The sequence below is a fragment of the Ascaphus truei genome, chromosome 2, assembly GCF_040206685.1.
Source record: "Ascaphus truei isolate aAscTru1 chromosome 2, aAscTru1.hap1, whole genome shotgun sequence".
Taxonomy (NCBI): Eukaryota; Metazoa; Chordata; class Amphibia; order Anura; family Ascaphidae; genus Ascaphus; species Ascaphus truei.
In genome coordinates this window covers 33,633,372-33,647,627 of record NC_134484.1, presented here as the reverse complement: position 1 = coordinate 33,647,627, position 14,256 = coordinate 33,633,372, and positions in this window count along the sequence as shown.

Sequence of the window (14,256 nt, the reverse complement as noted above, 5' to 3'; positions counted from 1 at the left end):
TGTTTGGATTACATTTTTGGGAATTTGGATGGCTTGTTTTTAGTACATTTTAGGGTTGGTTAGCGGTTTAAATTTATTAATAGTTTTGTTGGCTAGTGATTTTATTTATTGAATTGATTTGTTGACTAGTCATTTTATTTATGTAATTGATTTGTTGGCTAGTGATTTTATTTCTTGAATTGGTTGGATAGGTGTTTATTTAATTTTATTCTTTTGCTGTTTTGGTGATAGATAATTTGTATTTATGTATACTATTAGGCTTTTCAATAATTTTATTGTTGGGGTGTTTAGGTGCTTGTGTATTTCTTTTATTTTTGTGTATTTGTGGTTTTAATGATTTGAAAGCAGGAGGTCCTCGGACCTGAAATCAACACGGTTTTGCTCCGGAGATCCCCTGCTCACGTACACTAGTATTAAAAATGTTATTAAAACACTGCGATCCCTGCGAGATATGCGCAGGGAGGCATCTCTCTCTGTGCAGCTCTCTATACAGCTGGGACAGATCGCCGGGTGAGCCCTTTTGAGAGAGGAGAAGTACCCTGCTGTCTGCTGCCGGTCTAATTTGTGGCCCCCTGTAATCGGTTTAAGAGATCAGAGATCAATGATACGGGTATCTGTACTTGATGGTGATCTTGTTGAGCGCCCGATAATCAATGCAGGGTCTAAGGGATCCGTATTTTTTTTTCACGAAAAAGAACCCCGCTCCCGCGGTGGATGAGGATTTCCAAATGAACCCCTTTTGTAAATTCTCCTGAATATAATCTTTCATGGTGTTGGTTTACGGAAGGGAGTGTGGATAGTAGCATCCTCTCTGGGGTACTGAGCCGGGCAGCAGATCGATGGGGCAATCAAATTGGGCGATGGGGTTGTAGACCCTCGTATCGTACCTTATCAAAGATGTCTCGGAACTCAGCGTAGACCTCAGGCAAGAGGGTTCTCTCTTCTTCTGGTATTGCAACCCCACATCATTTTTTGGCGGCGGTGGTGGCACAGTTGTTGAGGCAGTGAGGACTCCATAGAAAAGGTTCTGCGTAAGTCCAGTCTATATGAGGATTGTGCAACTGGAGCCATGGAAGACCAAGAATCACATCGACCGAAGGGATATGGATGGCATCCAAATGGATTCTCTCCATATGATCCTTACCTCTGCGTAACTGAAAGGGTACGGTTTGTAGAGATAAATGCTGGTTGCAGAGGTTGACCGTCAATGGCTTCCAGAACCACAGAGTGTTTCTTGTGTATGAGGGGAATCTTGTTTCTCTCAGCGAACCCTTGATCTATGAGGAAGGCCAGTGCGGTAGTATGGACATTTTCACCAGTTAACATGACAGAGAGTAAAATCCTAGTTGGCAATTATTTTTTCTTTTGTGTAGGAGAAGTGGCCAGTGTTCCCAATGTGAGTCTCCTGGCTTTCACTGGGATGTGGCGTTTTCCGACTTGTGTGGGCAATTGAGTGCCTGGTGTCCTGCGTTGCCACAGTGCAGGCAAAGTCCGACACTACGCAGGTGCTGTTTCTCACCGGGGGACAGCTTGTTGCCACCGATTTGCATGGGTTCCTCGACATCTGGAAGGGGCAGTTCAGCCATACCTGTGTAGAAACTGTGGGATCTAGGGGTACCTTGCCGACGTCGAGTTCTTTCTGCTCTCCTCTCCTGCAATCGCTGATCAACCCGGATGCATATGGCGATGAGTTACTCGAGGTCAGTGGGATGCTCGTGTTCCGAGCTCGTCCTTTGGGGACTCAGAAACGCCTTGCCAGAAAGCGGCTATCAGTGCCTCATTGTTCCATCTGGTCTCAGCGGCAATAGGGCGGAACTCGAGAGCATATCGGGCGACAGGGTGATTACCCTGGGAGATATGTAACATGGAAGAAGCAGCCAGGTGTGTCGAACACTCTGTAGAACTCCTGGGTGAAATGTCCGATATCATTGGTGAGGTCCGATCTCCACTCTCAGATGGGTAAGGCACAGGCCAGGACATGTCAGTAGGTAGTGAAATTATATATGTCACCTTAGATCTTGAAGAGATAAATCGAGAGGGCATTAACTCGAACTGGATAAAGCACTAGTTTAAAAAACAACGGCACCCATGCGGGTAGCCCCCATAGCGATTGGGTGTAGGCAGTCGTGGGATATAGAGAGAAAAAAGGGGGAGCACAGGTTGAAGAATTTGGGGTATCTAGAGTATCTAAATAGATATTTGTGGGTGTGCTTGAAAGATATATTAAATCACTTACACGGCCTTGTGTAAATGCTCTCACAGCAAGGTTTACTTGTCTTAGTGTTCTCTTGGTCGGTTGCCTTCTTCTTTTCAGGACTTGGTTTTCTTTCTGGATATCTTCAATAGTCCTCGGCTTACAATGTGGATGTCTCCCTCGGAGTGAACAGATTGAAAAACAGTGGTTTAGAGGGGAATACAGACAGTACTGATCAAGTCCAATATTTTAACTCTAAATGCATATATATATATATAAAGGCAGTAATTACTGCCAGCACTCACATGGGCTAGTGTGAGTACAATCCTAGGGGAAGGTATCTTTTTATCCAAATCTGGTCTTTACACGTAGTGATCTATAGGTGTAATAAGGGTGTATAGAAAACCAAGTCCTGAAAAGAAGAAGGCAACCGACCAAGAGAACACTAAGACAAGTAAACCTTGCTGTGAGAGCATTTACACAAGGCCGTGTAAGTGATTTAATATATCTTTCAAGCACACCCACAAATATCTATTTAGATACTCTAGATACCCCAAATTCTTCAACCTGTGCTCCCCCTTTTTTCTCTCTATATCCCTGTACAAATAAGGATCCTGGATAAGGATCCTATTGGGGTCTGAGCCATAGGACAAGAAGACGAACCAGAGGGGACCTTTGTCTATAAGGTTGTAAAGTTCATTGTCACATTGCCCCTGTTTTTAAGAACTTAGTCAGGGAGCGCCCGGGTTTTTCTTTGTATCGTAGGCAGTCGTGGCTCAGAAGTCGTGGCCAAAGGAACTGGAGCGAGGACTGGGGCGGACGTCCTGGAAGGGTCAGGAGGAAGGGTCCGGTCAGCGAGAGTTTGAACGGCCTGTTGCAGGCGCTCCATGCACTGATTGTTCTATTCAATATAACTCTCCAATTTGGAAAACATGCTGGTGTGCATGCTCAAGACTTTCCCCACCCCAGCGGGGTCCATGTTTGTGGGGCTGAGCATACTGTAACGTAGTGCTCATCACAAACAGAATGTGACCACGAGGCCGAGCTGGGGATTGGATAAAACCGACCTCCAGCCATGTGAGCGTGTCCGGAGTGCAAAGTCATAGTCATTAAGCTGGGTCAGGGTTAGAGAGGTGCGGAACATCATATGTATTTTCTGTGGTCAGGGTTGGAGAGGTGCAGATCATCATGGGTACTTGCCGTGGTCTGGGGTTGGAGAGTTACGGATCGTCAGCCAAAGTCAGGAGCGGGGAGAGTCGGAGTCTGGGTACAAAGCCAAAGGTCAGAGAGGAGCTAGAGGAAATCACAGGACAAGGTGACAAGGCAGAGAGACAGGGATGCACTGAAAGAGTATTATGTTCATCCATCTACCAAGGGGCTGACTGAGCCTATATACTACCAGAGACCAATAGGAGACCAGCAGGGAAGAACGTCAGCAATAAGTGGTTGAGGGAGGAGTCTCCAAGAGACGTGATGTGTCCCAGAGAGGCCAGGCTCCGCTTGGCTACGTGCTCGCACTGTTCGTACGCTGCCATCAGCATGGGACCGGAGAGAGGAGATGAGACCCGCGTTTTCCGTAAACTAATTAAATCAATAAAAGCACACCTGAAGCATAATGATTAGCCAGAAATGTGGAAGTGAAGCCAATAATATGTGATTACCCAAAGGAGGGATACACACAACCCTATAAAAAATGGTGTTGCCCCAAACATCCTTTAAATATACAATGGGACAAAGTTAAAACATTTAAACAAAAAAAAAAAAAAGCTCTTAGGGGCTGGTAGCCATGCCAGGTAAACAGAGCAAATGCACATAGTGGAGTAAGTGCATATAAAATACACTAAATACCGGCACTTACAAATATAAGATCAGAAGGTGATTTTATTTAATCCATGAAAACACTAAGAATCCTGACATTTCAGTCCCTTCTTTAGTCTCTGGAGTGACCTTACTGTATCATTCTGTGTGTGACCGGATACCTCTGTGGACACCATTTCACTGTTGATGAGGAAAAAATCCTGGACTGTTTTGCAACTTGCCTCACTGACCTCCATTGCATCTGTGAGTTTTTATATTCTCAAATGCAATCATTCCTGCTTCACTTACAAAAAAACATATCTGCATTCAGTTTCCTAAATTATTTTAGGGCCAATCTATGCTTACCATTTGCATTCAAACCCTTGACATTTAGGTACACTACCTTCAATGGAATTCGGTTAGTCATTCCAGATTCTGTGTCTCTCTTTCTCTTTTGAAAGTTGTGTTTCCAAAATGTTGATGGTTGTGGGGAGGAAGGGAGTGGGAATTAGGTGGAGGGGGTGGGGGAACTCTCCCATGTCTGGAGAGTGAGGTGAAAAAAAAACAAAACAAAAGTAGGATTGAAAAATATGATGAGTGTACCGAGCCACTCATCCCAATTTTGCAGCCAGTCCCTACTTGGATTGGCCTGGCGGGCATATGGCGTTACTGGTGTCACCCTGACGTCAGACATACTGGTGTCCTATCTCCACCCCACATGCTGCCACTACTTAATCTCCACCTCCAAATCGCACCTTTGCTTTACCTAGGTTAAGGCATCAATCATTAATTTTAAACCAACTTTTACCAACTTTGGCAAATATAAGCATATATAAATGTTCAATGTAATACAATAGTTTCCCTCTTAGCTCTGTGTCTTACAACCCCTATTCCTTCATCCCATTTAAACCCGTCATATACATTTAAAGGTGGAGGGGCTAAATAACCTGGGGAAAACATACATCAGAACTGATATATTTCACTACGCAGTCCAGCTATTAACGTTTGGAGCAGGGGCTGCCCTAATTCTTTAGTGGGGCTTAATGTCCTTTCTGTCTGTTTCCTGAGCCTCAGTGTGGTGTTTAACTCACAAAAATCCCATCCCCTCAAACTCCTAGGGCCTAGGCCCACTCACCCCACACCCGGGCTCTCAGACAGTCTTTCCCCTGCTCCATGCAGGTCACAGTCTCTTGTAAACCTTGAGGGTTCTTCTCCCCTGCGCAGAGTTGATCCTATCGCCCAGGCACTGGGCAAATGATCTCAAACTACGAGCATAACTGGACCTGTAGATCAAAATAAGAGACAGAAAAACAAAAACTCCAACTTGGGCTTCTTGGGCAGCCATGGGCTGCAGACTCATATGTCAAATAGTCCACCGCAGACTCAGATGGATCCTTCCTGAAGTTAGTAACCAATAAAAAGACTATGGACTTCTCAAGGGCTCGACAGGTCTTGATTATTCGCTCCTCATCCGTCGTGCCCCCAGCAGACCACTTTTCCTCTGGATTGTTGTCCTGAGTTTATCGTTGTTGATCCGGTCTGCTCTTAGGCGAAGGCTGATGATTCCTCTGGGTAACAAAGTGAAGCCTGCCACCCTCCTTAGTTATCTATAACGTGGAACGGGAAGGCCCACAGAAAGCGAATTCACTTTTCCTGAAGTATCGCTGTCACCTGTCGTAATCCTCTACGTCTCTCTATGGTCAGCCTGGACAGGTCCTGAAAGATCTGGATGGGGTAATTTTCAAAGTCGATTGAACCTCTGTTTCTGCTTCCATTTATTATCTTGTCTTTGGCCGCATATTGATGAAGCCTCAACACCACATTCTTAATTCATCTAGTGTCATCAAATTTCAGACCAAACGCTCGTGAGCTCTGTTCATCAACAGTTCTCTATCTTGTAGTTGGGGGTCAATTGAGAGAAACAGCCTTTTAAGATAAGGCTGCAGTGCCTCCACAGTGTAAGGATTACCGAAGTACAGCCGCTCCGCACATCCTCTCGAGCACCACCGCACACGCGCGGGTGCCTATGGACCACATTCCTTACCAGACTTGTGCAGCACGTATACACGCCAAAATGGCGTCATCCGACATCGCGGACTCAGGTTCCATCCACGGATTGTGCTGCACACTAACTGCACACAGCGCTCACACGTGACACATGTGCCATGCCCCCAAGCTCCGTGGCAAGATCCACTAGCTACCAAACAGCTACACCTGCTCATAGAAGCATTCATTAGCTGCACAAACAGCTGCACCTGCTCAAAGAAACATTCATTAGCTGCACAACAGCTACACCTGTTCTAGGAAGCCTTGGACCTATCACGGTTGCCATGGGGGCCATGCCCCCGCTCAACCCCCTTAGGGGTTGGCTGATCCTGCCTATATATGCTCACCAATGTCACAGGTACATTGGCTGAGCATAGATTTATGTTACTCTGTGTTTACCCTTGCTGTTCCTGACTTGTTCCTGTCTTGCTGCTTATTCTATATTTACCCATTGTGTACCTAACTGGTTTGTCTGACTTCTCTGACCTCTGCTCCTGATCTTGGCTATCCTCTGACTCTTCACTCCTCTCCTATCCTGATCTTGGCAAAGTACCTTCTACGCACCGGATCTCTCCTACTTTGAACATGGCAAGTATCACGACAACTCTATCCTCTATATCCCTGATTTGGCTACCAAGACAATCCTACACTCCGGAAGTGGCCCCTGTGCCTGTGGCTGGTGTTTGTTACTATTCCCATCTCAGTACCGGGGTCTCGTCTTGTTTGTGGTGAGCACAGAGTGAAACACAGACCCTTACTATTGGATGTGACAGATTTGCAGGTTCTGCCTTCGCTCCCTGTTCTCAAGGTCATCCATGCTGTCTCTCATCGCTCTTACCTCCTTGTTGAGCTGCAGGACCTCGTCATCTGTGTTCACTTGGTTTTTTAAAGTACTGCACCAACACACTTTATTCGAGCAAATACCCAGTATGTACCTGGCAGATACCTGGAATGCGCCGCTCCTCACCTCTGACAAGCCCCGTTGTGTTTGCCTTCCCAGCCTGGGTTCATGCCTGGCTGACGGGCGGCTGATCTGTTAAATGATAATGATTAGGATTTAATAGGCTGCAATGCTTCGCGTGTCTACCAGATGGCATAAATTCATGAATTGTAATGCAGTATATATATATATATACTGTGCAGTATTGCAGCCAGCGGGAATAAAATGCTTCAATCCCTGCCTGGAAAATACCTCAATGCACTCGGGCAGAAAACAGTCACAAACCTCAATACACCCGGGTATACCCGAATTCGTGGGACTAGCCGAGCTCGAATAAAGTGTGTCGCCAGTGTAGGGTCCATTTTGTTTTCCAGGTCCGTGGTCCTTGTAGTCAGGGTAGAGATTTCAGACTTGAACTCCAACACTGCTTTGTCCAAAGCTGATTGGAACATAGTCTGCATTTCTTGAAACACCCCCTTTAAATCCTGCTTAGTTATTGCTATGTCTTTCTCCTCTTCTCCCTGCTTCTGCTCAGAGCTCGATGATGCGTGCTCCCACCCGCGCTCCTCACTGTCATCTTCCTTCCTCTCTGGCATCGTGGGCTGCTTGTGACAAAACGGGACAGTTCCAGGGTGGACATCTTCCTGGCCTTCTTGGGAAGCATACCGGGTGGTTCTCCCGCCACCTCAGCTGTTTTGGGGGAGATACGAGGTGCTCTATATATGTATTAGCAGTGGCATGCACAGAGCTCTTTAGCAGACGTGCATGCGCTGTGATATCACACGTGCGGCCCCTGCAAATCTTCTCTTAAGTATTATATCCAACATCAAAGTATAGTACAGATAAAAGTCTGGAGCCCGTTAGTGGTATTCAAGATAATTCAAGATCAGGACAATCCTCTTGATACCCCTTTATAGTATTATTGCCACTGAAGACCTTCAAAAATATTTAGAACCTCAATCTTTGAGATAAGAGGGTAGGAATATCACATATTCTTGTAAAAAATAATCAAGATATCCAGACACATTTGATGTAAGAGAATAAATACCTGAGATGATTTGCCTCCCAGGAGGTTTTTGTACATTTTTATTGATATTAGGTTAAAATATATATATATTGGTTATCAACAGATGCAGCGGACGTTATTCGAACATTTCCCGGATCCGTTTTCGTAAAGTCTGTTGTATTCCACCCGGGATTCACTCGCTATTCTTGGCGACCGCTTGCGTTAACGCAATCTTTCCAATCACACCTGTGTTTAGTGTTGTTGATTTCTTTGAATTTCCAGAATTCTGATTTGTTTGGGTGCAGTTCGTCACGTATCCACCAGGTGGCACAATGAATCCCTTTTGTGCTATAGCACAGTTACTGTATTGTACAATGTATCAATTTGCAGGTGTTTAAAACCCAGTTAAAAAGAGAGTCCACCACATTGATCCATTGTTAAATGACCTTGGTCGCTGAAGATGCTGAAGATGTTATAAAATGTAGGTATTTTCATAATTTAAGTATCTAAGCACAATGTTGGGTACATTATTCTCAATTGCTATGCCCGCACAATTGCCAAATAGACCGAACCTGTACACTCAACATCATGCCAAGTCTTTATTCAAAACCGAACGTCTGTTACGCATATCTAATATTTTCTGCAATTAATGCTGGAACAGATAAGAAGGCGACTTTAGCAGAGATATATCATCATATCATTGAGAACTACGATTTTTTCAAATTTTCACCTAACTATTGTGGGTGGAAGCATTTGATAATGCAAACGTTAGCTAATGAGGATTGTTTTTTTCGCACTGCCCCTCCTGAGGGAGATAGCAGGGGTTATTTGTCTGTGCTCCCAGGTTTTGCCAGTATGTTTGCTGATGGCAACTTCAAAAGGAGTAAGGTCGGGTTTAATCCATTTAGAATTCGTGTTTCTCGAACCCGCAATGTACCAACCCCAGCTTGCCAATACGATTGCAATAGCTGTATGACCGTCACTGAAAACCTAGTGAATGCGCCTGATTACAATCCTTGCTCAGCATTCAATAACAGTACCTTTAATATAAGGCTAACATTGAAACAGGTTATTGTCAGTACCATACTTACCTGAACTATACTTACTGTACTTACCTTAGTACAGTACAGTACTGTTAAAGCAGTAAATATGCTACAACAAAAATTCAGTTATCAAATGAGTTTATTTCAGGTGCACACAGCGGAGACAGCTTCAAAACAAAAAGCTCTCTCCCAGATAATACGGTATGAGATACATTTATACCCTAAAAACTAAAGCTCCACCCCTTTATGGGGGGGATTGCGCGTCGCTAAATATGACATCATTTTGTATTACATAACAATACTAAAACTGATGTATGTTTGTAATACATAACAAATTATGTAAGTGTGCGTCAACTAAAATGAAATAGGGGGTCCTGCACTAAGCTCCGTTAATTTTTCTAAGTCCAACATTGCTCGTTCGTTACCCTGTTTGCATTAAATTCTGCCCTTAAGCGGGATGCACTAAGCTACGTATCCTTAGCGTACGCGAAAGTTGCGTTCAACAGAACACGTCAGCTCAAGGTAGACGCAAAAAAAGCTGTACTTGGCGGATGGCATCAGATGCTGTTGGAGGCCTTCAAGGTACGTGAGCTTCCTGTTACCCTGGGAGTCGGAGGGCCACCGCTTGTAATGGTAAGTAATATATTGAATGTTTGTAAATGTCTCTTTTTACAGGTTTCTTCATTGGATGTGTTTTTTGATTTTTTTGGGGAGGCACATCGACTGATAATATATTAATCTGTACCACTTTAGGGTACAGATGAATACATTATTATGACAATATTTGGGGGGCATTTGTGGCTTGGTATTGCTGTTGGTTTTTTTAATTTCAATTTCTTTTGTGGATGTGATTGGTTTTTTTTCCTGCTTAATGGTAATAAAATGTTTGCGATTGGTGTTCGTTTGTTGTTAATGTTATACTGTATTATGTTAGCTAATGCGTTTTATGGTTATTTCAGATATTGTTTGAATTTATTTCTTTGTCTTTAAATGTTTACATTCATTAATTTTGTAGTAATTCATTGGTTTGATTGGTTAGTGTTACTATTCATTTTGAGTTGGTTTAGGAATTAATTGGTTTCATTGGTTAATGGTTTAATGAATTCATTGTTGATGTTGTTACTGCTTGTATTCATTGGATTAGCTGGCTACTGTTTTTATTTATTTTATTTAGGTATGCTATTGCATTGTTTAATAATGGGCAAATAATCTATTATCCATATCTGGATACTAGTAATTTTGCACATTATTGTACTGTATGTGTTAGGGCGGAGAGGGGGGGGGGATTGTGTATTGATGTTTGTTAAATCTTTTTTTAATATACATGTGTTTCATAGTGTAGATGTGCAAGGGGTCTCCGGAGCTGAACCGCATTGGTTTCAGGTCCGAGGACCCCCTAATTCAGGAGATACAGGCCCCGTTATGGGGTGCTGGCATCCCCTTCACTTTCAAGCGTCCGCGTCACGTGACCGGGACATTGAAATTCTGCAGGGGATACCGGCATCCAATTGCGGGCCTGTATCTCCTGAAGTACGGTGTCCTCGGACCTGAAACCAATGCTGTTCAGCTCCGGAGACCCCCTGCTCATATACAGTACACTATTATTCAAATGTATTTATTTAGTGTATGATCGCCTGTAACAGCCTTGCATGGAGATGGCAAATCTCCATGCAAATGTTACAAGTGGCTTTATTTCTAGCAGCTAGCATACGTGAAGTTTAAGAACGCTAGCAGGGGGAAAAAAAGCAACACGTACGCTGTGGGTGTTTTGAGCACGTATGTTAAAAAATAGGCTCAAGGCCTTGGTGAATCGCGTCCCCGGCCTCACTTTTTAACGGACGTGCTTTTTTTGAACATCAGAACGCAAACCCATTGAGCTTTGTGCATAGCCCCCATAATCTTGTAATACATAACAAAAAATGAAATGATACATACTTTCTTAAGGGGTTGAATGTGAGAAATGATTTCTATCTCTGAGTCCACCAGACACTCGAATGCTGAGAAGTTGGTTCTAATTCTGATCTCACTTCTCAAGACTTTACCTAGCTCTTAAATATGAGACATCTTCTCTAATTCTAATTTCACTCCTCAAGGCTGTATGCCCCCTCCCTCCTTCTGCAGCTTGGCTGGCCAGAGCTGGTAAACATTGTGAGCGAAAAATCTTTTAACCCACTATAACTTTCATGCAGCTTTCATACAGACAGAAGACAAAATGGATGACACAAACACAGCACATTACAACATAAATGACAGAAAAGGAATAGAACAATAACAAGATGGCTGACAAAAATAGTAAGACAAAATGGCTGCTTAGACCTTAATGCTGTTTACGTCAGACCCTCTAATGTCTCAACTTCATCAGTCCCTCCTCTGATTCTTTAAAACATTGTTTTTTGAGAATTATTGGCATGATTTTAGTCCAGATACACGTTGGGAGGCACAGATTGTATTTTGTGGTGCTCCATCATCTGATAATGCTTGAGGGTATAGGACAGTGCAAGAGGGTGCCTGCCAAATGTAATCATAGTTTTGTATGGCGTTGCGGCCAATTTCTTTTCCAGAGTTAGGACACTGTACTTGGCATCTTCTTTCTTTAAGGGACTGCTGTAAAGCTGTAAATTGGATCTGCAAACAATGGCATCATGTCTGCAGAGGGGGTAGCACATTTGTGGATCATAACATGACACAAACATAGATGACAACGAGTATCACAAGCACACATATACCTCATTCAAAAATTTCGCTCCCAGTGATCCTACCAATCCATCAAGTCCCAAAGGGTCCCAATCTGTGTCACCTTTCTTTCTAAGTCTTCCTTGAATTTCTTGTATTATGTCTAACTCAAACTGTACCTTGCCACTCTGATCTTGGATGAAAACACAACATTGTTCTTTAATTAGGGCACATACACCTCCTTTTGATGTCTAAAATATAATCTAAAGCCTTTCTGTTTTGTAAGTCCATAAGCCTGCTCTGGACTTGTTCTTGGTTTAGTGATGCAATGGCTGTAGTGGTGTAATTGAGCACATAATAATAATAATAATAATAATAATAATAATAATAATAATAATAATAATAATAATGATAATAATAATAATAATAACAACAATAATAATAATAATAATAATAATAATAGTAATAGTAATAGTAATAGTAATAATATTAATAATAATAATAATAATAATAATAATAATAATAATAATAATATAATAGCATGTTCTTGTATAGCGCTGCTAGTTGTAAGCAGCGCTTTACAGAGACATTATGCAGGCACAGTCCCTGCCCCGTACAGCTTATAATCTATGTTATCTAACACGTCTGTTAATGTATTAAGCCTGTCATATAGTAACCCAACTCTTACATTTGGAAATAAACTATCCCATAATTGTTCTTTCTGTAAACTACTTTTCAGCCCTGAAATATTTGGTGTTTTTCTCTTGTTTCTGGTTGTTGGAGGCACTTGACCCATAAATGATTGGTGTTGCTAGTGTGTAAAAATGGATACACAAAATGCCAAAACATTATTTGATGCAAGTAACCTTTCTGCTGCTAGCTAAAGAAAATGGCATCTATCTCTACCATCATATATTTTGAGAATTAGCACAACATTCTATTACTGAGAATTGAGGGGGGTTGGTATCTGTGGAAGTGAATGCATGATCATCACCCCTGCACGCATCATATACATCATTCACTCAGAAAATCAGAACAAAAAATGTCTGCGATGGTCAATATGGCTGACTTATGATCCTTTCCTTGTGGCTGACACAAGCCCCTTGGTGACCCCCTCCTCTCGGTGGGGGTGCAACACACTTCTGGATCAAAGTTTTGCTGCACATGACACATACATAGAGAGTGATGAGTACTGCCAAAACACATACAAGAGCATTCACAAGCCTCACTTCCAGGGAACTAATGGACTTTGTGATGTTTGTGGGTGAGATGGTGCTTAGTGTAGTGTTACCTTGACTATGGTGATAGATATCTGCGATGTATAAGGAACACAGGCAGGTGAGAATTGCTGACAAGGCTCCGCAGAGCACTCCCATGACAATCTTGTCATCTCTCTGTGGGTTATACCTTTGCAGACCCAATGGTGCATACATCTTAAAATTCTAACTTAAACACACTCTAAAAGAATTAAAATATTGAGTCCTTGAAACAAAAATGAAATGTTCTGATAAGACCGGGCCTCAACCTGGTATCTTATTTTCCTCGTGGGTTAATGGTCAGGGTGTTTAATATTACCCTTCAAAACGTTAACTTGATGCAGCTGTGCTTTAGGTGACTTTGGTCTTTGGTGGAGCAGGAATAAGTTTTAAGTGAGCCACGTGGATCCAGGAAGAAATCTCTGAAATCTATGAAATGTTCTGATAAGACCGGGCTTCAGCCTGGTATCTTATTTTCCTCGTGGGTTAATGGTCAGGGTGTTTAATATTACCCTTCAAAACGTTAACTTGATGCAGCTGTGCATTAGGTGACTTTGGTCTTTGGTGGAGCTGGAATAAGTTTAATGTGAGCCACGAGGATCCAGGAAGAAATTGCTTTTACTGTCTAGACACTTAAAGTAGACTATACCTAAAATTCTAAAGGTCATTGATACTGTAAACTGTACAGAATACAGTACAGTATTTACAAAATACAGTATAAAGCTAGAAAATGAAAGTGTTTGCTACTATTTAGATACACCAACAGCAGTAGTGCTACTACTGTCTAGCACAGGGGTGCGCAAACTAGGGGGTGCGCCCCCCAGGGGGTGAGATTTGTCTGGTGGTGTGGGCGGTTGCATAGGTCCCACGCTCTTCCCCCAGGCATTTAAATTAAATGCCAGGGATCACATAAAGCCTTGGTAACAAGAAAACGTACTGGGATTCAGACGTTGTGACGTACCTCCATGACAACGCGGCCTCAAATGATGCCGCGGGGTCATGTGACGTGACGTCACAGGCATCAAATGATGCCGTGGGTCACGTGACCCCGGAGCGTCATCTGATGTAAGTAGGGAGGGGATTGGTAACCGTGGTCACAGCACTCCACACAACCAACGCTTGAAAAAGTAAAAAACTTTATTTAAATGCTACAGTGAGCATACAAGCACCACTCTGACGCGTTTCGTCTGTAGAAAGACTTTTTCAAAGAGTGAATATCCCCACAAATACCGGAACTTATATAGGAAATGACGCATGTCATAGGTACCTCCCTAATTGGCAAGGTCCTCCCTTTAAACTGT